The sequence below is a fragment of the Xyrauchen texanus genome, chromosome 12 (genome assembly GCF_025860055.1).
Source record: "Xyrauchen texanus isolate HMW12.3.18 chromosome 12, RBS_HiC_50CHRs, whole genome shotgun sequence".
In the NCBI taxonomy this organism is placed as follows: Eukaryota; Metazoa; Chordata; class Actinopteri; order Cypriniformes; family Catostomidae; genus Xyrauchen; species Xyrauchen texanus.
This window is the reverse complement of record NC_068287.1, coordinates 23,665,000-23,689,799: the sequence shown is the minus strand read 5'-3', so window position 1 is coordinate 23,689,799 and position 24,800 is coordinate 23,665,000. Positions and strand designations below refer to the sequence as shown.

At 40.0% G+C, this 24,800-nt stretch overlaps 1 protein-coding gene across 4 annotated transcripts in view; it reads left to right on the top strand.

Annotated features, from left to right (window-relative positions):
* The first annotated feature begins 11,231 nt into the window (after positions 1–11,231).
* LOC127653423 (trinucleotide repeat-containing gene 6A protein-like) overlaps positions 11,232–24,800 on the top strand; it is a 48,483-nt gene continuing 34,914 nt past the window's right edge. For 2 of the 4 annotated variants that reach the window (XM_052140112.1, XM_052140109.1), the window contains exons 1-3: positions 11,232–11,367; positions 19,126–19,173; positions 23,279–23,368. The gene's annotated coding sequence lies outside the window, so the exon portion shown is untranslated. Of the gene's footprint in view, positions 11,368–19,125; positions 19,178–23,278; positions 23,369–24,800 lie in introns of all 4 variants that reach the window. The other 2 variants (XM_052140110.1, XM_052140111.1) reach the window with 2 other exon arrangements.

Below are 24,800 nucleotides of genomic sequence, written 5' to 3'. Positions count from 1 at the left end.
GAGATCGCATTTATAATCTTAAAATTAATAAAAACACTATTTCTAGACAAAATAAGCACATTTTTGACATTAACCATGTTAATACATTTACATTTATGCATTTGGCAGACGCTTTTATCCAAAGCGACTTACAGAGCACTTATTTACAGGGACAATCCCCCTGGAGCAACCTTGAGTTAAGTGCCTTGCTCAAGGACACAATGGTGGTGGCTGTGGGGTTTGAACCAGTGTACTTCTGATTAACAGTTTACCAGTTATGTGCTTAAACCACTACACCACCACTCCCATACCTTTTGTTCAAAAAGTCAAATTTCCTACATTCTACTGAAACACACAAGATGCTCATTGGAACATTCTCAAATCATGCTGGGATAGCATGGATGATCTGGTTTTGCACAAACATGTGGATCCATACTAGCTTGAGTCCACACTCTCATTAAAGCACAAGGTGGGCTTATCAAATAATTTTTCAATTAAACTTTTTACTCAAATAGATATGCTTATAATTTAAAATGAACAAATGCAACATAGGTGCATTTTTATTAGTGGTCTCAAACCTTTTAGACCCCACTGTATGTCGATATGTATTGATGGTCATAACATTAATTACTTCCTCTACAGAATCACATATGGTGTACATGTTTCTAACATAACTGCTGAATATCAAAAACATGCACACATCGCTATGCCCTGTGTGTGCAAACTATTGTCACTTAACTTCACAACAAACAGCAATTACCATCAAGATTTGAATAATTCCAGTTTATGCAGGACAATTAATATTTCAATATCTAACAGACAGTTTAAAAGGAAATCTGCATGGAAAGCTGATGGTCTCATGGCAATTTATTTCTGTAGGAGCAGCTCTCCACTGCCTGTGCTCACCCCCCACTTACAACTCACAGATTAAATCTGTGAGAAATGGATTGAGTTGGTCTGCTGAAATATGATGCATTACATGGCCCGTCTGCTCTGCTGTTACCACAGTAACGGGCGTCACATTGGCTGGCCCAACTGCACACACGTTTTGCAGTAATGAGCACTTGGCAAGATGCCAGGGCAACATCCAACCAACCACCCTCCTTGTCGTTTCATTTTCAGGCACTTACAACTCATAATTCACAGATTCACTCTGCATATTTCACCATTAAAGTGTGCTCACATCAGGGTCTAGCAATGTGCTCTCCAGCCTCTTTTTGTCTGTAATGAGTACCGTCACCTTGTGCTGCCCCTTGGCAGTGAAGTGGGATCGGTAATCAGGGGCACATACCTGACTTTATTTGCTATTCCTACAGTTAGTTCCTGTGTTTAATCTATCCCATCTTTGGGCCCTTCGTGATTGGTGGACATGTCCTAAAGAAAATGCTAAAGAAATATTTACTCAAAATGGAAATTTCTGTCATTTACACTTTAAATTTGCCGTTTTTTACTCTCATTCACACTGAATGTTTCCCTTCACCGAAAATGGGAACTAAAAAAAATGCTCTCTGGTTCTTCATACTATGGAAATCTATAACACTAGAAAACAGAAAATAGAGTTTTCAAATGAAAACATCCTCATTTATGATGTAGCATCAGTTTCAATTCACTTTTAATATATAGAAAAAAGAATAGTCTCATTTGTAAGTTGCTTTGGATAAAGAATTCTGCTAAATTACTAAATGTAACTGTAAATAGCATCAGCATTATTTAAAATTGATCCTTGTATGTTCCACGGAAAAAGGTCATGGAGTTTCAGAACAAAGTCCGGGTGAGTGATGGTGATGTATCCCTCTAAGTCCTATGTGTTATCAATGTTAAAAAGACCAGCATACGCATTTTATTGAGTTTAACCAGCAAGACTTTCTTGGTCAACCAACTTCATCAGAAAATCCATGCTTTGTTGGTAAACAATATGACTAAACTACAACCAGATGTACCTGCACCAAACCAGCCTGGACTGGCATGGAAAGTCATACTGGTCTGAACTGGTCTTTTCAGCAGGAATCACTCTTGGCCTGAAAACATTCTGTGATTACCAACAAATTTGAAAGACAATCTTATGTATTTTATATTCACTTTCATGTGTTGAATCAAATTGCATCCAAATGAATAACAGTAGAGCTTTTTGACTTCTGCTGGAATCCCAGTAATGTTAATGCTAATCAAGCCAATTAACATGTGAAGAGGTTCCAGTGCTCCAACTTCTTTCATGCTGGACATTGTTTCTCATGGAATCCTGCCTGTGGTGAAGAGTCTATTGTTATGCTGAATACAAACACATTGTTATTCATCACCTGGGGCTGCGAGGACACATTTGCTACCTGACTCCCTGCATTACTCCATAAAGAAATACACAGGCTCTAATACACCATTATGCAATGAACGATTTATAGGTGATTCAGCCAAATGCTTTATTGAGCATTCAGAAATTATTGAAGGTGAAAGAATGGGCATATGTCTCCTCCATGGACAAAAATGAATCCTTTTCCTCAGGACTAGTACTTTTCATAGTTTTTTCCCCTGAGGAACTATCGTTCCTCATAGCCATTTAAAGGGACATTGTAGCTCTTACACTGGGGTAGGTACTTTTGAGGACAATGAGGGACTGTGGGAGGTGCTGCAGCCTGTGATTGGTCAAAAACCTATGATGCACAGAGCATTAATAAAGCAAAGAGTCGTCTGCCTCCATTTGCAAACAAAATTGTAGCTGCTAGCCTTTTAATTTACATCAATAAAGTTCTGTTGACTTCTCTGCCGGTTCACACCTCCTCCTTGCACCTCCTTTTCCCGTTACATTGGTGCCGAAACCCGGGAAGGATGAGGGATGCTCTGTTGTGGAGTCCTCGCCACTGCCGTCCACCAGGGGAGGAGCCGCGGCCGTTGCCAGCGGGAGTTGGAGGAACTGCTGCCATCCACCTGGTGAGGAGTGGCTGAGGACCAGGCGTTGGCATATCCAGGGACCGATGAGCAAGTTTCTCTTTCTCCTCTCTCTCTGTCTCTCCCCCTCGCTCTTTCCTTCTCCCCTCTCCCTCCCCTCATCTCTCCCAGGGCTCCAGAGAGGCGGGGAAGACTTTGTCATGCCAGAGTTTTCCTCCGGCCTGAATTGGGTAGTGGAGGATTGTGATGAAGAGGAGGGCGTAGCCGGGCCGTGAGGTTGCACAGAGTCAACTAATCACCGAGAGACAGTTCAGGGGAGAGAGAGAGAGAGACACACACACGCGGCCGCTGTCTGCATGTGTCTGTGTGTTTTATGTTTGTAACAGGTAAAGGTAGGCAAGGAGGAGGCAGGAACCTGCTGAACAGTCAACATAAAGGTTTAATGATATAAATGACCTTTAAACAACATAAAACATAAACCAACACAGACACATATGCAGCACGGCCTTGTGCGTCTCTCTCTCTCTCTCTCTCGAACTGGTGCATCCAGCTTGTCTTTATCCCCCTCCTGGCTGATTAGCCTGATTCAGAGCTGGCCATGTGTCCTCACCCTCCTCCTCGTCACACTCATCCATCACCCGACTCAGGCTGGGGGAACCACAGCATGCCGCACTCCCCTCCATTCCTGGAGTAGGGTGTTGCCCTTCAGGCTGTGCCTGCCAGCAGGTCTTCCCCGCCTTTCTGGTGCCCTGGGAGAGACGAGGGGAGGGAAAGGGGAGAGGGAAAGAGCGAGGTGGAGCGACAGAGAGAGAGAGAGAGAGAAAAACTTGCTTGCTGGTTCCCAGACACACTGTCACCCGGTCCCCAACCACTCCTCCGCCCTCTGGCGGACGGCAGTGAGTCCTCCGGCACCTGGTGAACGGAACTGCTCCTCCCCTTCTTTGGCGGACGGCAGCCATTCAATTGGCTCTCGGTGTCTGCACCGACCCCTCCGGCAGACGGCCGCGGCTGCTCCTTTGGCAGATGGCAGCGGTGAGGACTCCGCGACAGCTCATCCCTCCTCCCTCCCGGGTTTCGACACCAGTGTCACAGAACTTTAGGTTTGGGTATGGAAGGAGGAGACTGGGAGTAGTGGCACACTTCAGGTAGGCTTTTTATTTTCTATTCATTATTTTTATTGTGAGAGTGTAAAGTACTAAACAATACATTTGAACTGAATTTAAAGTGTTTCTCTTTGGTTATAACATCTTTCATTACTATAATAGAAAAATGACACTGTCAAATTAATAAAACATTTCACACATAAACATTCACATTCACTTTTATCATGAACACCTGTACACCTACTTATTCATGAGATTATCTCATTAGCTAATTGAGTAGCAGCAGTGCAATGCATATCAGATCAGCAAATCATGCAGCTACACATCAACAATCAGAATGGGGAAAAATGTGATCTCAGTGATTTCGACCGTGGCATGTTTTTTTGTGCCAGACGGGCTCATTTGAGTATTTATATAACTGCTGATCTCCTGGGATTTTCATGCACAACAGTCTCTTGAGTTTAATCAGAATGGTGCCAAAAACATAAAACATCCAGTGAGCGGCAGTTCTGAGGACAGATACTTCTGGTTTATGAGAGAGGTTGATATTTTAAAATATTGATAACTCATCTGGCACGACACAAATTTTTGTCCAGTCAGGTGCCCTCTAGATTGAAAATGTCCCACCCCTAAAACAAACAAGCACTCGACTAACAAGTTGCAAATCACGGTTAAAGGCTGTGACATATCTTACATTTGTTGGCAATGTAAAAACAAGAAGAAAACAGTGCTCGTCCATGCACATACCACTTACCATCTCTGCTAGTTGCTTTTGCTTTTTTACTGTTCCCTTGAGGTGCAAAGCAAGCACACAAGGGATACAAGCTATTTATTGACAGGAGAGTGGGTTTTGCAAGGCTATAGGGTGCAGGTCAAAGTTTCTATTTACTGTATGGTGGCCATGTTCATGGTGTGAGCATATTCAGTACTCTGTTTTGTGACTACACTGAACTTCACTGCACTGCTGCAGGGGTAGATTTCCTTCTCCCCACCTCCACACTTTTTATGATCATAATCTTTTAGACAAAGTGACACCTTTGAAGCACATCAGTACTTTTAAAAATTCATACACTGCTGTACTTATATTCCCATATACAGTATATTTCCCATATTGGAGGACTGTGAAAGAGCACTGTGAGAGGACTTCACAAGCCTGAACCTAGATGCATTCCTTGCAGATAAAACACATTTTGCAGATAGGTGTGAATTATTGAGAGGAGAGTAGCATGGGTACATGCAAATTAATTTGAAAATATCCTTTGATGTGTTAATCAAATACAAAAAGTTATTTTTTTATTTTTAAATTACAAACTGTTTTCAGACTTGTGAAAGTCTTTTGTAAAACAACTGTACCAAGTGTTATGTAGTATTTATGTATGCCTGTGTCTCCCTCTTAAATCATAAATTATGTACCATAATTTTTTATGGCATGGCATGGTACTATGGTAATGCCAATGTTCTTTGGACACGTACCATGATGATTTCTTGGTATTCTTTCGTGTATTAATATGTTAATCATTCAGCACCATAGTATTACCATATGATACTACCCCTGCTTGTAACGGATGGTTGCTGAGATGTGACAGGAGACGCTGGATCTAAATGCAGGCTCTTAATGAAGATAATAGTGAAACAAACAGACATGAACTCAAAGCAACAAACAAGAACTGACAAAGAAATGCAAAACTAGAGCATACACATACACAAGCACAAAATACAGGTGAGGAAGGGGACCTGGAAGATGACCAGGTGGCCTGGGAGGAGACCCCAGGTTAAGGATTGGGTCCAGAGGTCTGGGGGGGGCCGCCACAGGGCCGGGAGGTGGCTACAGGGCTGGGACTGGATCAGGAGGCACAGGAGGAGCGGGCAGAGCCACTGTAAGAAGACTCTCTGGGGGAGCCTGGAAAGGGGCGATGAAGGCAGGCACTGGCAGCGATCGCGGAACGACCTCCGTGGTCGCGAGTACTGGCAGCGACCGCGGAACGACCTGTGGGGTCGTGAGCACCGGCAGCGACTGGAGAGAAGGTGTCTTTTTCATTCTCCGGATAGCTGGGAGCGTAGTCACGGGAGCAGGCGAGGCCACAGGCATTGGGACGGTTGAGGCCACATGTGTGGGAACTGGCTCGATGGCTGTGGAGCAAGGAGCCGTGGAGTTCTTGGAAGATAGGCCGAAGATGGCCCGGGGTTCCCGCATTAATCCACTGTTAAATAGGAACTGCAAAGTTCCAGAGCCTTCTCCAAATATCAAATATTCACAGACTGTCCATTGAGGATCAGCCGGAGGCATCAGTTCCTTCAGTGCACTATTCAGACCTCTCCGGAAGAAACCCACCAGAGAGCGGTCTGGATAGTGCACTAAATTTGCTAGTTCCAAACGTGATCCTCAACTGGACGAACCCCTTGCTGAAGAATTCTGACAGCTGCTAGATCCATGTGGGTCAGTTGTTCTGTATGGGATGGTTGCTGAGATGAGACAGGAGACACTGGATCTAAATGCAGGTTTTTATCGACGACGACGAAACAAAAAGACATGAACTCATAAAGCATCATACAAGAACTGACAAAGAAATGCAAAACTAGAGGGAATATATACAAAAACAGGTGAGAAAAATGAGGCACAGATGACAGCGATGAAGGCAGTGCATGATGGGAAACGTAGTCCGGGTGAAACACTTCAAAATAAGAGTCCTAGGAAACATGAGGGAGACAGACTGTGACACTGCTCCATAGTAAATAACACAAAAGATGCAGACATAGTCCACTGTTAAGGGTTAACAGTGGTGTTTATTAACATATATACATGTCAGAGCGCATGGCTGTGTGAAAATGATAAATGCCTTTCAGAATAGTGGTCTGATAGATAAATCAAGCCCGGAAGCACAGCAGTGTATGCTGACCTGCGAACGGTCAGACAGGTAATTGGTTGGATGCAGAGTGTAATTCAGCTCTGTCAAATCCCTTTCACAGCTGGCACCCTGTCTGAAAGAGTGAATCTAGGGGGATGGGTGAGAGATAGATAGAGATTGAATATAATAATGGGGGTAGTGGTGGAATTGGGAGAGAGAAAATGAAAAATAGCGCCCTTGTTGGTGAGACTTAGTACATCTGGGGACCAATGAATAATGAGAATTAGGGGGGCAGAGGTAAAGAAGAAAGAGGGAACGACTGACTGAAAGAGAGGCAAATATAGACAAGCCACAAAAGTGACACATGCTTTTGAGAAATGTTTTCATGTCATATCCATATGATCTAATTTAACTATTATGGCATATTATTGTTTTGTGATCAGTTCAGAAATATTCACAATATACTGCAGTTTTACTGATTGAAATGCCTTGTTTTTGTCATATATTCCCTGTTTTTGGTCTTGTCTTTTCTGTTGTAATTCTTGTTTAGTTCCTGTTTCTTGTTAGTTTTTGTAGTCCTTTGTAGTTTAATTTCCTGATTGTTTTCTTCTGATTATTTCCTCTGGTGTCCCTCATTCCCTTGTTTGCCCCTGTGTATTTAAGCCCTGGTTTTCCCTGTATTCTTTGTCAGTCTTTGCATGTTTTGTTTGATGCTCTGTGCTTGGTTCCCTGTGTTTTGGTTTTCTTTATGTTCTAGAATTAATTTGCTTATTCTTTGTAATAAAGCTGGGTTTAGATCCTCATTTCTTGCCTGCCTTGTCACAGTTTTATCATTCTGATATGTTACATCAACACAGAAGAGCTAAATCTTAGGCTTTAGATGGCACTTTATTTGGTGGAAACCAAGTGATTTTGGAAGTGAGCCTCTGAAAGCCAAAGCCAGCCATGTATTTGTCATGCAAAACTGTTCCCCTCCTCCTGCCCTGTCTGCCCGAGCACAGTGCATCTGCCCACGATCCCAGGCTCCACATGCTTTCAGCGGCCTGGTGGGGGAGAGCAGCCCACTGCCTGACCAAACTGACCCTTGTCCTACTGCAGCTAACTCACATGCAGCTGGCCCGGGCCTCTGCTGATCATCTATATTCATGCCTCATACAAAATTAATTCTCAACACCACAGACAACGAGGCCTGAGCTGTCTCGAGCACTATGCGGCATACATTCTCATTTTGTTTTATGTCAATTGTAAAGAGACAGACTTGTTAAAACAGGAATGTCTTGCATAATACAGTATGTCCTACTTGGCCCATTTTGATTGACAGTGAACCCTTAGTTAAAAAGTATTTTTACCCATGCTAAAGACTAATTAGACAGTACAAAATTAAACAAAATGTTTTAACATGAAATACATGTGTTTGAAGTTGCAATTAGCTTATTATTCTGTTGTAACATACAAACAGTTGTTGACATGATTTTGCTAAGACAAAATATCTCTGCATTTTACCTCAGCTCCATTTTAGAAACATGAACAGCACTCAGTGGAATGTGGCTATACAAGAAACATTATAGACCTGTTTGTGTATTTTTAGTATCCCATTTCTGAGCAGTGACACAAAAATTTAAATGAGACGTACATATGTAGATTATGGGAACTGACATTGTTATATAAATCTGATGATATTGATAAAATGTATGTTTAAAACAAGTTGTTTTCAGTGTGAAAGAGGTTGTCATGTTCTGTACGATTCCTGCCTAGTGAGGCAGAATGACCGCCTTCAAAAGGACAGTGTAGCCGAGCCATTTTCAGCTATGTGCCACTGCTTTGTCTTCAAAGTGAAAACGCAGGCAAATTCCAGACTAAAGACTGGACTGTTTGTATATTGTTGCAGATTTATTTAGGTTTTTCCCAGTCTGCTCTTGGTTGGTGTTTTTGTCTTGCTTTGAAAGAGTATTATCTTTCACTATGGTTCAGGGATTCACTGTTAACAAACCATGTAGTTTTATTTTCCCCAAAAGTGTAGAGCATAGCTTATTTATAGAGTAGTTTAGACTGCACATCTTAATGTGTTCTTTTTGTTGGTATCTCTATGTCACTCACTGGCTGACAACAATAGAATTGTTTAGTGTATTTATTTCTAAATTTCCCTCTTGTCATAACCGCTTATTGCCCTTATTTCAAACTGTTTCACACTGATTTCAGTGCATGACATAATTGTATTTATTTATTTATTAAACTCTTACTGTATAGATTTTAAATAAGTTACCATCTGTTTGGATCAGATATTTGTCTTAATTGTTTTCCATTTCTAATATGAATTCTGTTGCTGTTTGTTATTTTTTTAATTATATTTAAGTCAATATTTTTTTTACTATGAATTCACCTCCTTGCCCAGTAGGTGGCTAAATGCATGATGAATGCGACTCGCCAAAAAAAGAAGAAGAAGAATGTTGAAGTAAAAGGGAAAGTGGAGATTTACAGTAAAGGTGCGGTCAAACATACCCTTTGCACGGCTAAATTCCACAGGTGAAGATGGTGTGGGCGGATGTTGAGTGCTTGTGAATTCAGACAAAAATAACTGCCAAGTAGCATCTTTTTAGTGCTGCACTTCATAATCTGGCAGAGTGAAGCTGAAAAGAAACTTGCTACTAAAATTATATCCTTGTCCATTGTGTATATATATATATATATATATATATATATATATATATATATATATATATATATATATATATATATATATACATAAATTTGTTGCACTTAAATCTGTTTTAAATGCTATTCTGATGCTAGTGAAACTTTGTAGTATGGCACTTTTTGTACAAATGTCTCCTTAAGCTGATTGGCTTCCTAAATTTAAATTAAAATGTTTTCCTCTTTTGGCAGATGCTTTGGATAAAAGCGTCTGCCAAATGAATAAATTGGAATTTTGCAGTGCAACGTTACAGTACTGTGTAAAATGTTTAGGCACTTGTGAAAAATTATGCATAGTGAGGATGTCTTCAAAAATAATTACATAAATAGTTTTCATTTATCACTTAATGTCAAACAAAGTCCAGAAAACATAAAGCTAAATCAATATTTGGTGTGACCACCTTTGCCTTTAAAACAGCACCAATTCTCCTAGGGACACCTGGACACAGTTTTTCTTGGTTGTTGGCAGATTGGATGTACCATTTTAGGCTAGTACCATCTATTTAGGCTGCCTCAATTACTTCTGTCTCTTCATGTAATTCCAGACTGACTCAATGTTCAGTGGTGGGCTTTGTTCTTCTATTCTAATCTTTTCTGTTTGCAAAATAATGTTTGGGGGTCTAACATTTATGTTTACCATTGACACACTAAAGCTGAAGATATAAATAACCATCTTAATTCAAATTCTTTTGTGAAACACCTTATGTGCCTAAGACTTATGCACAGTACTGTATGTGAACGCGCCTTAAAAATAAGGCTTAAATATTTATCTGTTTTTCACCCACACTAATCATATTGCTTCTGAAGATGAACGTAGATTTAACCACTGGAGTCATATAGATCAGTGGTTCTCAACCTTTTTGTCTCCAAGGCCCCTCACTGTCCAAGACCAAGATTTGAAGGCCCCCTTGCCCGATACTAGACGTGTCTGATTAAAATAATTAATCATGGATAATTTTTTATTCTAGAAATTTCAGAAAGAATCTGTCTATCATTTGTATGCATACATCTTAAAGTATTTTTTTAGCATTTTAATTAAGTAGGATTATTTTAACTAATATTTCTTATTTTAAATTAATTTATGTAATCTTGAGGCCCACTTGGAAGTGTGCTGAGGCTCCCTATTGGGTCCCGCCTCCTGGTTGAGAACCACTGATATATATTACTTTTATGCTACCTTTATATGCTTTTTGGAGCTTTAAAGACCTTGCCACCATTAACTTTCATTGTTTGGGCCTACAGAGCAGATATATTCTTCTAAAAATCTTAATTTGTGTTCAGCAGAAGAAAGAAAGTCATACACATCTGGGATTGCATGATGGTGAGTGATGATTTCATTTTTGGTTAAACTATTCCAAGTACTCCTGTTTGGACCAGATATTCCATGATGACATTATTCTTAATTGTTTTCCATTTCTATTATCAATTCTATTGTTGTTTTTTTTTATTTTCTCATATTACACTTTTATTATTTATCATAATAATTTATTATTTATCATAATAAGCACAGTTACCCCTACCTATTTCCCTAGCATATGAATTTGCATTATGCTTGCAAATTATAATGAGAATTTTGCTTCAAACCCTAGTGAGAATTTTGGGCCCACAAACACTGTTAGCGCATTACACTATGGCACTACACTGTGACCACCATTTTGGAGGTGAGTGTGTTGAGTTGGAGGAAGTGCTCTGAAAGCAGCGCCTGAGCTCTTCCTGCAGTTACAGGGATGAATGCATGAATGCGAGAGAAGAAAATGGCGATCGAACAGGACAAATGTTTCCCCTCCCAGACTCTGCAAATGTGTTGAATTTCTATAGCCTTATTATTTGCTTTCATTTCATCTCTATTGCACTTTAAACTACAAGAGGTGAGTGTTGTAATCCATTCGTGTTTTTTGTGATTTTAAGTATGTAAACGGTATAAATGTGTTCCCCAGCCTACCTGCGATTTCTAAGCTGAGCTCAGCACCGGAGATACATGGTTGAATGTTTTTGTCTTGCTTTCGTTTGCACGATAGGTTTTCGTTGTGATGATTTATGAAAAATGATAGAGAAGTCTGTCCTATCAGTGTGATGTGTAAAAGTAAAAATGTATTTCTGTGTGGCAGATTTCTTGAACGTTGGTCTTCTGCATTCACGTTGTGGCATCGTAGTGACATTGCAGTGGGTTTCATAAAGTGAAACGTTACATTTATTAAAACAGTCTGCTTAGAAACGTAAAAGTCGTATTTATGAATGTACATGCAAACTTGTTTACTATGGTGTGTATGTGGGCTTGCGTCAGAAACTATTATGTGTTGGTGTATTTTTGGAAAGGTGTTGGTTTATGGAGGTTTGACTCGACGTCCTGCCACTTTTTTCGACGTCGAATCGTTTTTTTTAGTTAGCAGCCGGTTGGAGCATATGCTTGATAATGACGTGATAATATACGATAAACCACGGCTGTGTGTCTGATTAGTTCATGTGGGTTGTTATACAGTCGCATTTGATTGGTGAAGTAGTTAAAAGTCAGACGCTTTAGTGGCCAAGTGGTTTGTTAGCGCCCTTAGCTTGTCACTGAATTGCGCACATTGGGACAGCGGCTTTAATAACAGGGGGGAAAAATCTCATTTAATAACTGTATAATCTACTAGTTTCTGCCACTTTAAAAATATCGTACATGGATCAGTTTCACTTGTTATTTGCTTTTAATAATTAGCATTTAAAAGTACGCAGTCAGGGCAGCTAACGCAAGCTCGAGACTAGCTGTGAAAGGTTTATTTCTCTCAGAACTGTGCAAAGAAAATACACATGACACGAAGTCACCCTTCTGCCTGTAAATTGTTTTTAAAATACGTTTTAAGTGTGTTACATTTTGTTTTTAAGGGCAGGTCAAGGTTGCTGGTGTTAGCAGCAATAGAAGCAGCTGAAGCCTGTAGTGGGGGAGGTGTGCCTGCTCTGCCATAAACACTGTTTATATTTTTTTTAACCATGAAGAGACTCTTAAAGGTGCACACATTTTGTCCTCATTTAAAACGTTTTACTCAATACATTAATTTGTAAACTTGTATAAAATTATGAGCACGCACATTAAAATGAAGACTCCAGTCATATCAGTAATGTTATAAAAGCTGTTTTATTGAACATGGAGAGGGTCTGCACATGGGGGCTGCCATGTTAGGATTACATGACCAGCCAAATAATTCTGGCTTCAACTCAGTAGAGGGGCTTTTCCACTGCACGGTACAACTCGACTCAACTTGACTCCGCTTGCTTTTTTAGGGTTTTCCACTGTGGATAGTACCTGGTACCTGATACGTTTTTAGTACCACCTCAGTCGAGGTACCAAGTGAGCCGAGCCAATATTAAATGTGACTACCTGCGTCACTGGATTTCCGACATGCGACATCAACCCGCTAGTTTTAAACTTGGCAACAGCGATATCTAGGGCTGGGTATTGAGTTAGATACATTTTAGGCACCAACCGAATTGCCTCTAAACAACCGAGTATCGAAAAATGTCTTGTCATTCGGTACCAAATTTCGATACCTAAGGGGTTAATCTCGTCAACGTCAGTGAAAAGCATGTAGTATGCTAGATGTGCCCAAATCTAAAAGTGCCGGTGATTGGCTGTGTTTAGGCACCAAGGAAAAACACTAGTATCAGAAAATGGTTTGAGTTCCGGGGCTGAGAAAGAATGTTATCAGTAATATTGTTAACACGTATACATTACAGAGTAATACTAAACCGTAATAATGAGAAAAACACTAGTATCAGAAAATGGTTTGAGTTCCGGGGCTGAGAAAGAATGTTATCAGTAATATTGTTAACACGTATACATTACAGAGTAATACTAAACCGTAATAATGAGCTTTTAAAATATAATTTTTACAAGCGCATGCAGGAAGTGAGCCACAGTGAGACAGGGAAAAGCGGTAACGATTCTGAATGTGTTGGGAAAAACCAGCAAGGAGACTGTCTGATCATTTTGTTAATTTATAGAGAGAATTGCACATTAGGATTGTGCCGACATGATGATCTCAGGGATCGACGATGGCCAGAGTGGTCACCAATAGCTGATGCCTTTGACGATGTCAAAGTGATATTAGGCTCATTTACCCATTAATTTATTAGCGTGAAGGAGCGAACAAAACAATTGTATTCAAACACAGTGTATTTTCCCGAACAACAAAGTACCTGACTGGTAGAGAATGCACAGATGATGTAGGTTCTTTGCCTGAGAGATGTTGTCCTGTTGTAAAGCCATCTTTCAAAATGTTAAACACATATTTTAATTGCACTTAATTTCTTTCCAGTTTCATTTTTTAATTTTTGGTTAAAATAAATTTCAAAGTTTGAAATCATGGTGTCTTGCTTTATTGTGTAGGCTTAACCCTAACCCTGCTTAACGAAGTACCTGCATAGTACCACCTAGCATCCAACCAGCTGTAATACTGGTGTTCGTTGGTTTCCTGTGGAGTTTTTTGTTTTGTCTGCGCCCAACCGACTAATCAATACTTGGTCGACTAAGACCCTTCTCATCGACTAACGTTTGGTCGACTATTAGGCTCTAGTGTACTCCCATTCAGCGCTGTCAAAGTTTACTCTGCAAACGTTTACTTAATCTTACGTTTGAATATCTTCAATGAAAATGAATGATAGTGTCATTTATACAGCAATGGTGCTGATTATTAACAGCTGCGCTTCAATGTGCAAGCTCGTTAACGTGTCGGCGGTGATTGAGTCATATGTCTCCCAGTGTTCAGTGAATCAGAACCCTTACAGTGCCCAAATTAGTGTTCACAATATACTGATTCACGACATGGGGAGCTGATTGAGACACAGGGTCAGTTTTCTTCGGCAGAGTGGACTGGTGCTGTGTCTCCCATGTTGCAGGAGAACTTGTGAGTGCATGGGGCCGGGTTTGCGCACAGAGGGAGAGTGGGGCAGGGTTGCGCAGAGTGTGAGATAGGACAGTTGCAAAAACTGGCATGGCTTTACGGAAGAAACTGGTTATGTAATGCAACATCAAACTATATAGATATAAACGATATTGTCTCATCCTATGTCTATACCTATATCTCGTTTGAAAATATAACGATATATCTTTAAAAGTCGATATACTGGTCAGCCCTAATTATTAGGGCTGCCCCCTGATAGTCGACTAACCATTAGTCGATGAGAAGAGTCTTGGTCGACCATGTTTTGATTGGTCATTTTGTCAAGAAAACAAAAACTCTGCAGGAAAACTGCGAACACCGGCATTACCGCTGGTTGGACGCTATGTGGTATGGGATCATTTTCGGTAAGCAGGGTTGGTGTTATGCCTACACGATAAAGCAAGACACCTTGATTTCAAACTTTATTTTGTATTAATTTAAAATTCTAATTTTATTAATAACTAAATTCAAATGAAACCCGTTTCAATTTTAATTTAGTTAAAATGTGTGGTGTTCAACTTTTTGAAAAATGGTTTTACAAAGAACCTACATAATCTTTGCATTCTATACCTGTTGGGTATATCGTTATCCAGGAAAATATATCATGTCAAGTCAAGTCAATTTTATTTGTATAGCGCCTTTCAAAACACGCATCGTTTCAAAGCAGCTTTACAGAATATCAGCATTAACAGACGATAAAACAGTAATGTCTATAAAGTCGATTAATCATCATTGTGTAATTTAGATAAAATACGTTTTTTAATAGTGTTTAAAAATAATTAAATGATAATTGTATTAATAACCCCAGTGAGCAAGCTGTAGGCCACTGTGGCAAGGAACACAAAACTCCATAAGATGTAGATTAATGGAGAAAAATAACCTTGGGAGAAACCAGACTCACTGTGGGGGCCAGTTCCCTCTGGCTAACATTATGAATGTAATGTAAATATTAATTATGTATAGGTAAAATCATGGTTTAAAATTATTAAACTAAGTGTTAAGGGTCAGTGATTAAACATCGATTGTGTTTGAACTGTAAGATTAATGACCAAAGTCTTTGAAGTCCATCTTGATTAATTGCAGAAGTTCACATAGATGCAATTGTCCTTGTTAATTAGCTGATGAAGGCTTTTGTTGGCAATAGTTAGTCTATGCATTCCATTTCAAGATCGTAGTCCATAAATAGACCGAGGTGATGCAGGTTGGAGTTGGCATCATTTCATCCTCTGAAGTCCGTCATAATAGATTGAAGTGATGTTTGGCTGGCACCGGCTGCATTTAGTCATCATCATTCTGCGACATGTAGCAGTGGAGTCCAACATGAAGCAGGAATGGTGCTGGATCCAGCCGGTTCTGGTGACCTCAGGATAGGAGTCCCGAGGTTGAGACAGGGAAACAAATAAAAAGATGTAAGCGTAGATGCCATTTAATTTATTGCAGAGTTAGAGATCATGCTCAGTGTTTCTGGTTTCTGGTTCGCAGACCCAACTAAAGCAGCCTAATTGTGGGTTGGAGGATAAATTAGGTGTATGCCTGGCTAAATAGATGAGTCTTTAGTCTAGACTTAAACTGAGAGAGTGTGTCTGCATCTTGAACAGTGTTTGGGAGACTATTCCATAGTTTAGGAGCCAAATATGAAAAGGATCTTCCTCCTTTAATGGATTTTGATATTCTAGGAACTATTAATAGGCCAGAATTTTGCGATCTTAATGAACGTGTTGGAATATAGCATGGTAGAAGATCACTTAAGAACTGCGGAGCTAGACCATTCAAAGCTTTGTACGTAGTTAACAGAATTTTAAAATCAATACGGAATTTAACAGGTAGCCAATGTAACGATGATAAAATGGGGCTAATATGATCATATTTCTTGGTTCTCGTCAGCACTCTGGCTGCTGCATTTTGAACCAATTGAAGTTAATTTATTGATCTTGCTGGACATCCTCCCAGTATGTGTGTGAATACATTCGTTTTGTTCCCTCCTTCACTATATATATATATATATATATATATATATATATACATACACACACACACACACACACAATTACATTGGAAACCTCCGTGTTGAGCGATCAGTGAATATTCTTGTTTTAGTGATTTTGCATTTTGATAAAAACTTAAATCAAATACATTTCTAAATTCAAGTTGCACTCCAAACGAATAAGAAAATAAATAATAAAGTGATAAAAGATAATATATAAATAACCACCTTCCCATTTACCATCAGGCAAGAATCCATCTAAACATGCAGGCGGAAAATTAATTACACAAATGAAGACATGGAACGAAGAGCTTCACCCTGACTGGTCTCCCCCAGAGGAACCGTCTCACCTTGATGAATGGATCCAGCAGTCCGGGCGCCGTCAAACGGCAGCATCCCGCACATTTCTTCTCCGAAGTTCATAATGAACTATTCAAGTCCTGCGAGCGACCTTATATGGCGTGCTCGGACGTTGACGCCATCCTCTTTAATATGGATCATGGGAAAGAAAACGTTTATGCCCAATTACCCCTTGTGGAGGAGGCGGTAGCGGCACACCTCTGCCCAGCTAGTAACATATACATCCTTCCAAACTTTGTCGACGTACGTCCGCACTGGCGGGAAAAGCTTACTCAGCAGCAGAACAAGCTGGATCAGCACTCCACACAATGGCCGTGCTCCAGGGCAGAAATGTGTGATAAGGAAAAAGCCACTCTTTTAGATGCTCCAGTGTCTCCAGCCGGCATTTTTGGCAGCTCTATGAATAAGTTTGCTGAGCATTATGTTGCGATTCAGCAGCAGTCACAGGCTATGAGACACTTTGTGCCCACATGGAGTATATCACAGCCGGTTAGCCCTCGCTCTGTTTCGAGTCAGCGCATGACTAAAAGCCCCATACCTGCTGCCTCACAGGTACGCGCAGCAAAAGCCCCATACCCGCTGCCTCATCAGTATGCGCAGCAAAAGCGCTCCTGACGAGCACAACCATTTGAAGCAGAAAGCAGAGCCCGTGATTCCCTCCGGGTCTGCTCCAAAAAACGCTCGATTGTAGAGACACAAAACACTGTTCCCCATCTCCCCAATTTTGTTAGTCGGGAAAGGGATATTGTTATTCAAAATGTTGTTTCTGTGTCTCAAATAAATGCAATAAAAAATTGCGATAAGTGCAAAAAAGAATACAGCATTCATTGCAAATGCACGAGATGCTCACACATTCTCAGTAAAGAGCCCCTATTCAAATTTTCCTCTTCAATGCACACACATTATGCGCAACCACTTCCCTATAGTGAGTGTCGCATCATATCATACAGTGAGCAAACCAAACTGCCCTCTGTCCCATTATGCAAATGCATGGCGAGCCCTAACGGGTATTTCAGAATGGGTGCAAAAACGATCGAACATGGTTATACGATCCTTTTTTACACACCGGCCACCCCGTTTCAACGGTGTTCTGTCTTCCACGGTTCTGTCCGATGCCGCGCCAGTGTTACAAGCCGAAATACACCTCTCATCATGAAAAACGCTATCAAGATTGTGCCAAATTGTCAAGCACAAAATGGTTTTACAGCCGTTATTTTCTTGTTCCAAAGAAAGACAGTGGGCTTCGGCCAATCCTGGATCTGAGACATTTAAATCGCGCACTTGTCAAAGCGCTTATTCAAAATTATTATTCAGAAAAGGATCTTATCGCATGTACGCCCACATGATTGGTTTGCATTGATAGATCTGAAGGATGCGTACTTCCATATACAATGCGTACGACATTACAGGATGTTTTTGAGATTCGCGTTCAAGGGAACAGTCTTTGGCTCCTCGTACATTCACAAAGTGCATTGATGCAGTTCTCACCCCTCTGAGACTGAGCGGCATGTGCATCCTGAACTACTTCGACAATTGGCTGTTACTGCCACAATCAGAGGCTTTTTTTATGCCAGCACAGTTTTACTGCTTCAGCCATTTTACAGTGTCATGCTAAGGGGTGATACGGGGCGAATGGAGACTTCATCCTCAAACTATACTGAGGATTTGGGAAATATTCGGCAAAGCAGAAATCAATCCATTTGCCTCAGTGGAGAATACCCACTATCCCCTCTGTTATTCGAAGTCCCAAGCCCCGCTGGGAAGAGATGCAATGGCACACAAATGGCCGGTGAAAAACAAACATGTTTTCTCCAGTATGCCTGATCCACTCTGCCATATGCAAAGTCTGAGAGGACAAAGAAACGGTTCTATTAGTTGCACCGAAATGGTCAACCAGCCATGGTTTCCGGAAATGATGGAGAAGCTGTACAGCTCAACATGGGAAATACCACTGATGAGGAATCTCCTCTCTCAGGCGCAAGGCACAATTTGGCAGCCCCAGCTTTGGAACCTGCATGTGTGGCCCATTTTGCAGTTTGCGCCAAAACAAGCGGTCAGTTTCACGCCAAAACACGCTGGGCTCAAACACCATAGCCAATATTAGAATATTGGCGTTATTGTAGAGAGGGTTCAAATAGGTTGTGTACGAAGGCACTCCCCATATGCGTTAGTAAATGCAATGTCTCGTTTCCTTCGTCTCAGGGAACCGAGGTTACGTACGTAACCAAGACGTTCTGCACATCCTTTGTAATAATTGTCCATTATGTCAGCATCATTTACATGATGGAGAATGAAAAGTGAAATGTTTGGTTATTAGTTTACACCTTTGTCCTATGTTTTTTTTTTTTTTCTTTTCCATTTAGAGAATTGGATGCTATTGCCACCAAAGACATTGAAGAGAAGCAACACAGGTTAGTAAGTATTCCCATCACCCTGTAGTCCTTGTCAGTTGTGTGATTACAATTTGAATTTTCTGAAGCTTGTGTCCTTCTGGGCTATTCCTATTCATGCCAATGCCTGTGCTGGGTGACACTAACAAAGCCAGGTCATTGCAGCTGCTGCTGGTGTAAGCAAATGCAGTTCCGTTTCTATTACATGGGGTTCCCAGTGCTGAGTAAGCTTTGCTGTGTTAAAATATCCAACAAAACAGTGTTTGTGTAGCTCTTTCTAAGTTTACTTTATTGCATTTGTGAATCACAAACTCCTGCCTCCACTGTTTGTCTGCCTGAGCTTGTTGTTGTTTTAAAATGTAACCTAATAGATAAGTAACACTGCGAAAAAGTCAAGAACGCTTCAGTTTGATGTGTTTTGGTGGTGTTGTGATGCTAAGAAGCATAGGCATATTGCTTAACCGGCTTGCTTTTAACTCTGTTAATCATAAGACGGTCTTTGAGTTTTTCTTATCAGGAAAATGAAAATTGCCCCTGTATGGTCATAACCATGTCCACACTTACACTGGCGGCGAAATGTTTGGAATAATGTACAGATTTTGCTGTTTCGGAAGGAAATTGGTACTTTAATTCACCAAAGTGGATATTCAACTGATCACAAAATATAGTCAGGACATTACTGATGTAAAAAAACAGCATCATCACTATTTGAAAAAGGTAATTTTTGAACAAATCTAGACACCTTATCTTAAAGTAATCATGCTAAATTGCTAATTTGGTACTAGAAACTCACTTGCCATTATATAAAACACAGCTGACATATAAAACACTGGCTGGCAAGTTTGGAAACAGTCCCACCAGTAAAATATGTACATGTTTATGAATCGTGCCCTCTGCCCGTGGGTGTGATCACATTAGGGATAATTAGCTGAGCGAGGAGAAATTGTACATCGCTTTGTTTCGTACAGAATATTTGTTTTAAATTTGAATTGTTTTATTTAAAAGTAGACATTTTAAGCTTTCTTTAGACATATGTTTCATGTTTGTGTGATAAGTATTCATGGAGCTGACGTGTTTCAGATATATGCTCGCGAACACAGAGACTGCTGAAAGCTCACCCTTTTTATTTTCTTCATTTTACAAAAGCACAAGGTTTTGTTGTTATTGTGAGTGTACACAAATAAAAGTAGACCCTTTATAATAATGTCTTAATAATGTCTTACACTTATCTGTATGCCCCAAAATCCCGGAGAATTTTGTTGTTTCCGCTGTAATGACGATTCAGCAGGACGTGCCGGCGCATCCGTCAACCCCAGAGGGTTAAGGAACAGGGGTTGTTCCTGGGGAGGGGCAGGGTTGTGTGGCCTTGAGCTATTATGATAGGCTGATTTTACCCCCCTGGAAGTGGCTACTTTATTTCATCAGATACCTGTAGGGCTGGGCGATATGGGCAAAATTGTTATCACGATAATCTTTTTCATATTGTTCGATATCGATATTGTTCGATTCATGCCAGGGGCTCATCTGCCTGTCTGAAAGTCTGTGCTGACCAACTGGCCCCCATCTTCACACAGATCTTTAATAAATCACTGGAGCGATGTGAAGTTCCCTGCTGCTTTAAACGCTCCCATCATTCCAGTCCTCAAAAAAAACACAAAATTACAGGATTTAATAGCTACAGATCTGTCGCTCTCACGTATGTGGTCATGAAGTAGTTAAAAAGACTGGTTTTGGCCTACCAGAAGAACATCACTGGACCCCTGCTGGACCCCCTTCAGTTTGCTTACCGAGCCAACAGGTCTGTGGATGATGCTGTCAATATGGTACTGCATTATCCTGCAACACATCAACAGACCTGGGACTTATGCAAGGATCCTATTTGTGGATTTCAATTCAGCTTCCAAAGCATCATGCCAGATCTTCTAATCTGACCCAGCTGTCCAAGGCTACCCCAATCTGTTGATGGATCACTAGCTTTATGACAGATAGGAAGTAGCTAGTAAACTCCCATCCGGGACCCTCACTATTAGCACTGGTGCTCCTCAGGGATGTCTTCTCTCTCCACTGCTCTTCTCCCTGTACATGAATGAATGCACCGCAAAAGACCCTGCTGTCAAGCTCCTGAAATTTGCAGACGACACCACGGTCATATGCGACTGTGAGGAGTCTGCATACAGACATGAGGTTGATCAGCTGGCTGTCTGGTTCGGTCACTACAACCTTGAGCTGAACACACTCAAAACAGTGAAGATGATGGTGGATTTCAAGAGAAAGTGACTTTTCCGAGACAGTGCTTATGATTAATGGGGTTTATAAAAAAGGACTGGGTATCATTTATAGGGTGGTTGTGTACACACAGTGCAACACACATTTATGTTCAAACACCATGTAAATGTGAATTTTGCTTGAACGAATACAAGTTGAACTATCCCTTTAACTTGTATTGAACATAGAATATTCCTTAAGTGTCACATTACAACATGCATATGCACAAACAGGCTTTAAAAAGCACCTATAGTGTTTTTTTCAAATATTACTTTTCATGTGGTGTGTTATAGCTGTTTGTGAATGTAAAAAAAGTCAGCAAAGTTTCAAAAATCAAAGTGCATGACATATGGAGTTATTGACACCCAAAAGAACGAACCGATTCTGAACACCTGAAACGAGTCGTTAGGTTAGTACAGGAAGTAAGTGTGAAATTACGATGTAATTTGGTAACAAAAAACCCTCCTAGTCTGCTTAAATGTACCACCAGTGTACACCGTTAGCCTCTGCAGTAACTTGCGTTATTGTCAAACTACATATAAACTTGTGTATATATAAACTCCTGTTCTCGTCGTGCTTGTGATGGTGGTTTTGGTTGATCTTCCGATGTATTGCTATCGGGCTCAAATTGGTACGGTAAACAATTTTTTTTTTTCAGACGGAGCTGAAACTCTGATATTGGTAGTGGGTGTTTCCTTTCTGACACGTGCTGTAAGCGGTAGACCAATCACAACAGACTGGGACATCTGACCAATCAGAGCAGAGTAGGCTCTCTGAAAGGAGTTTAGAATGAATCCTTTAGAACGGATCATTGGAGTCGTTTTTGACACTGGGGGGAAAAAAGGTAATGCTGCAATTTAAATTGAGCAAATTAAAGTGTTTTTTTTACCTTGGATGCATGTCAATCGATTGTATGAGACATTTAAAATAAAATTTGGCATGTTTAAAAACCTTAATAGGTGCACTTTAAGAATTTCTACAGAATTCAGAAAAAGGAAGCTTGATACATGGACACCTCTGATAAACCTTTAACATTACATTCAACACCAAACAACTTAAGTCCTGACAGATCACCTTTATGAGCAATTAATAAACGTAAAAATATATTTATAACAGCCCTCTACATTGCGAGTAAATCAATGCGACTAAAATATGACTGTTATTAGCGACTGGATAGTAAATGTTCAGATTTAATTTGCCAGTGATTGATATGTGTAGTATTGAAGAACATAAGCATAGCGATAATTTTACTAAATAAAAAGCTGCCGTATAAGAAGCTGGATTCAGCCTTGTCTTTTACTGTGCGCTCTGAAGGAAATGTAACTTTTTGGCTACATTGGATCCTGATTTGTCTTGGATCGCAGTGTCACCATGACTTAGTTGAGCCGTGATATGCCATAGTTACATTAACATAGTTTAATTATGTTTTGTAACAATGTAATAAGTGTAATAAATGTGTACATATAAATATTTTTTGGCTTGTGTATATTGCGGACTGGTAATAAAAAATAAATAAAAAAATCTTTACAGCATGTCCAGCAGACTGGTGGTTAATCTCGATGCAATAGCTGATTTACAACATAAATATTGTGTATCCCACTTAAATTGGCAAGTCAGTGGGCAGGTTGCTCAGGAAGTCAGTGAAGCAGTATTGGTTTGACCCACAGAGGTAGTTGGCTGTTTATAGAGGAATCATTTCCAGGTGTAATCTGTTAAGGAGATTATGGGAAGCTATCTCCCTTTTACTAAATGCGTTACTGCGTCGTTTATTTGGAGATGTAGTCCTGGATAATTGTTAGAGTTGCTAACGATGAAACCAAGATATCGTGTCTTATTTGCTATTTGATGCTTACATTTTCAGGGAAATCTTTCAAAACACGGATGTTGAGTGGACAGAGGAAAGTGTAGAGCACAGTGGAATGACCATAAGGAAGAGGGGGCTGGTGTAAAGGTAAGAATCTTTTACAGGGTTAAAATGGCAAATAACATTTGAGTTATGCTGCACTCTTTTACGTTGTTTTTGTTATTGTCATGTGTATTGCCACAGTGTCAATAAACATGCCACATTCACTAATGAAATGACACTTTACATATTAATTTTTAATCAGGAGAAAAAAGCAAAGCCGTCTTATCACAAGTGACCATAGCTTTCCTTTATGCAGGCCAAGTCACATCATAGAATCTTGCCAGTGGGTGTAGCATTTTTCCACTGAGTGATGTGGAAATGCTGATATCTTGGAACTTTATCTCTTGACCTTGTCGTCACTCTCAAAGTAGCTTAGGGCTAAAGCCAGCGGTGCGACTGATGCTCGCTTCAGTCTGTCAACAAATTGCTATCCTTAAAAAAGAGCCTGCAGGGGTGTCTTCTGTCTAATGTCAGTGGTTTAGTTGATAGTCATTTAAAAAATAAAATGCTGTGTGTGGACCTGTTGCTTTGTTCATTTTATGGAATGGACGGAGTTAAATGGCTTATTTGTAAGCCTGTGTAAAGAGCTTTGTTTGAATGTGGGAAAAGGCCTTCCAGAATGGCGACCTAAAAACCCTATCACTCAGTATCTGGGCAGAACGCTGATGCTCAGAGATTCGCAAGGCACAAATATAGGGCTGCAACTAATGATTATTTTGACAATCAATTAATCTTCGATTGTTTCTAAGATTAATCGGATAAAAATGAAATTTTCAGTCCTGTATTTTATTAAAACGTGATTTTTCCAAAAAACTTAAATGATAAAGGGTGTAAGGATTTGGTTTGGTAATCACTGAATTCATGATTCTATACTCTCACAAAACTTTGAACAAAGCCTTAATCATCAGAAGTTAAATTCGTTTTTATTATTTCTTTCAGGACATATGCGAAACGGTTCCTTTACTTGTAAAACTTAACAAAAATGCTCATCATTAAAGAGTAAAATGATCCATAGGGCATGAAGTGGGACAAAAAAATCAGCCCAAAGGAAGGCAATAGTGACATGAGAATAGAAATGTTAATAATTCTGTCCAGCTGAAAAATACATAATTATGTTAGATACATATGTTTGTACACTGTCACTGATTACATGTTTGTAAACAATTTTTATTTTTTTTCTCAAACTCTTTTTATTAATATTTTACATAGTATATTATAACAGCAATTTCAAAAACAGATTAAGATGAAATCAATTATCTTGCTCCAACAGCGCTCCCCATCCCCGATGCACCATTTCATATTATCTTATAGTCTTTTCTGTACAATATTATCATGGCCTCACAGGGTCAGAAAAGAAAGGGGAAAGGAAAAGAAAGAGAAATAAAAAAATCACACGGGAAAAATTATATTTGGATCCATTTGCTGTATAAATCAGCACTGGCTGCCAAATAATGAAAAAAGTTTGACTACAGCCTTT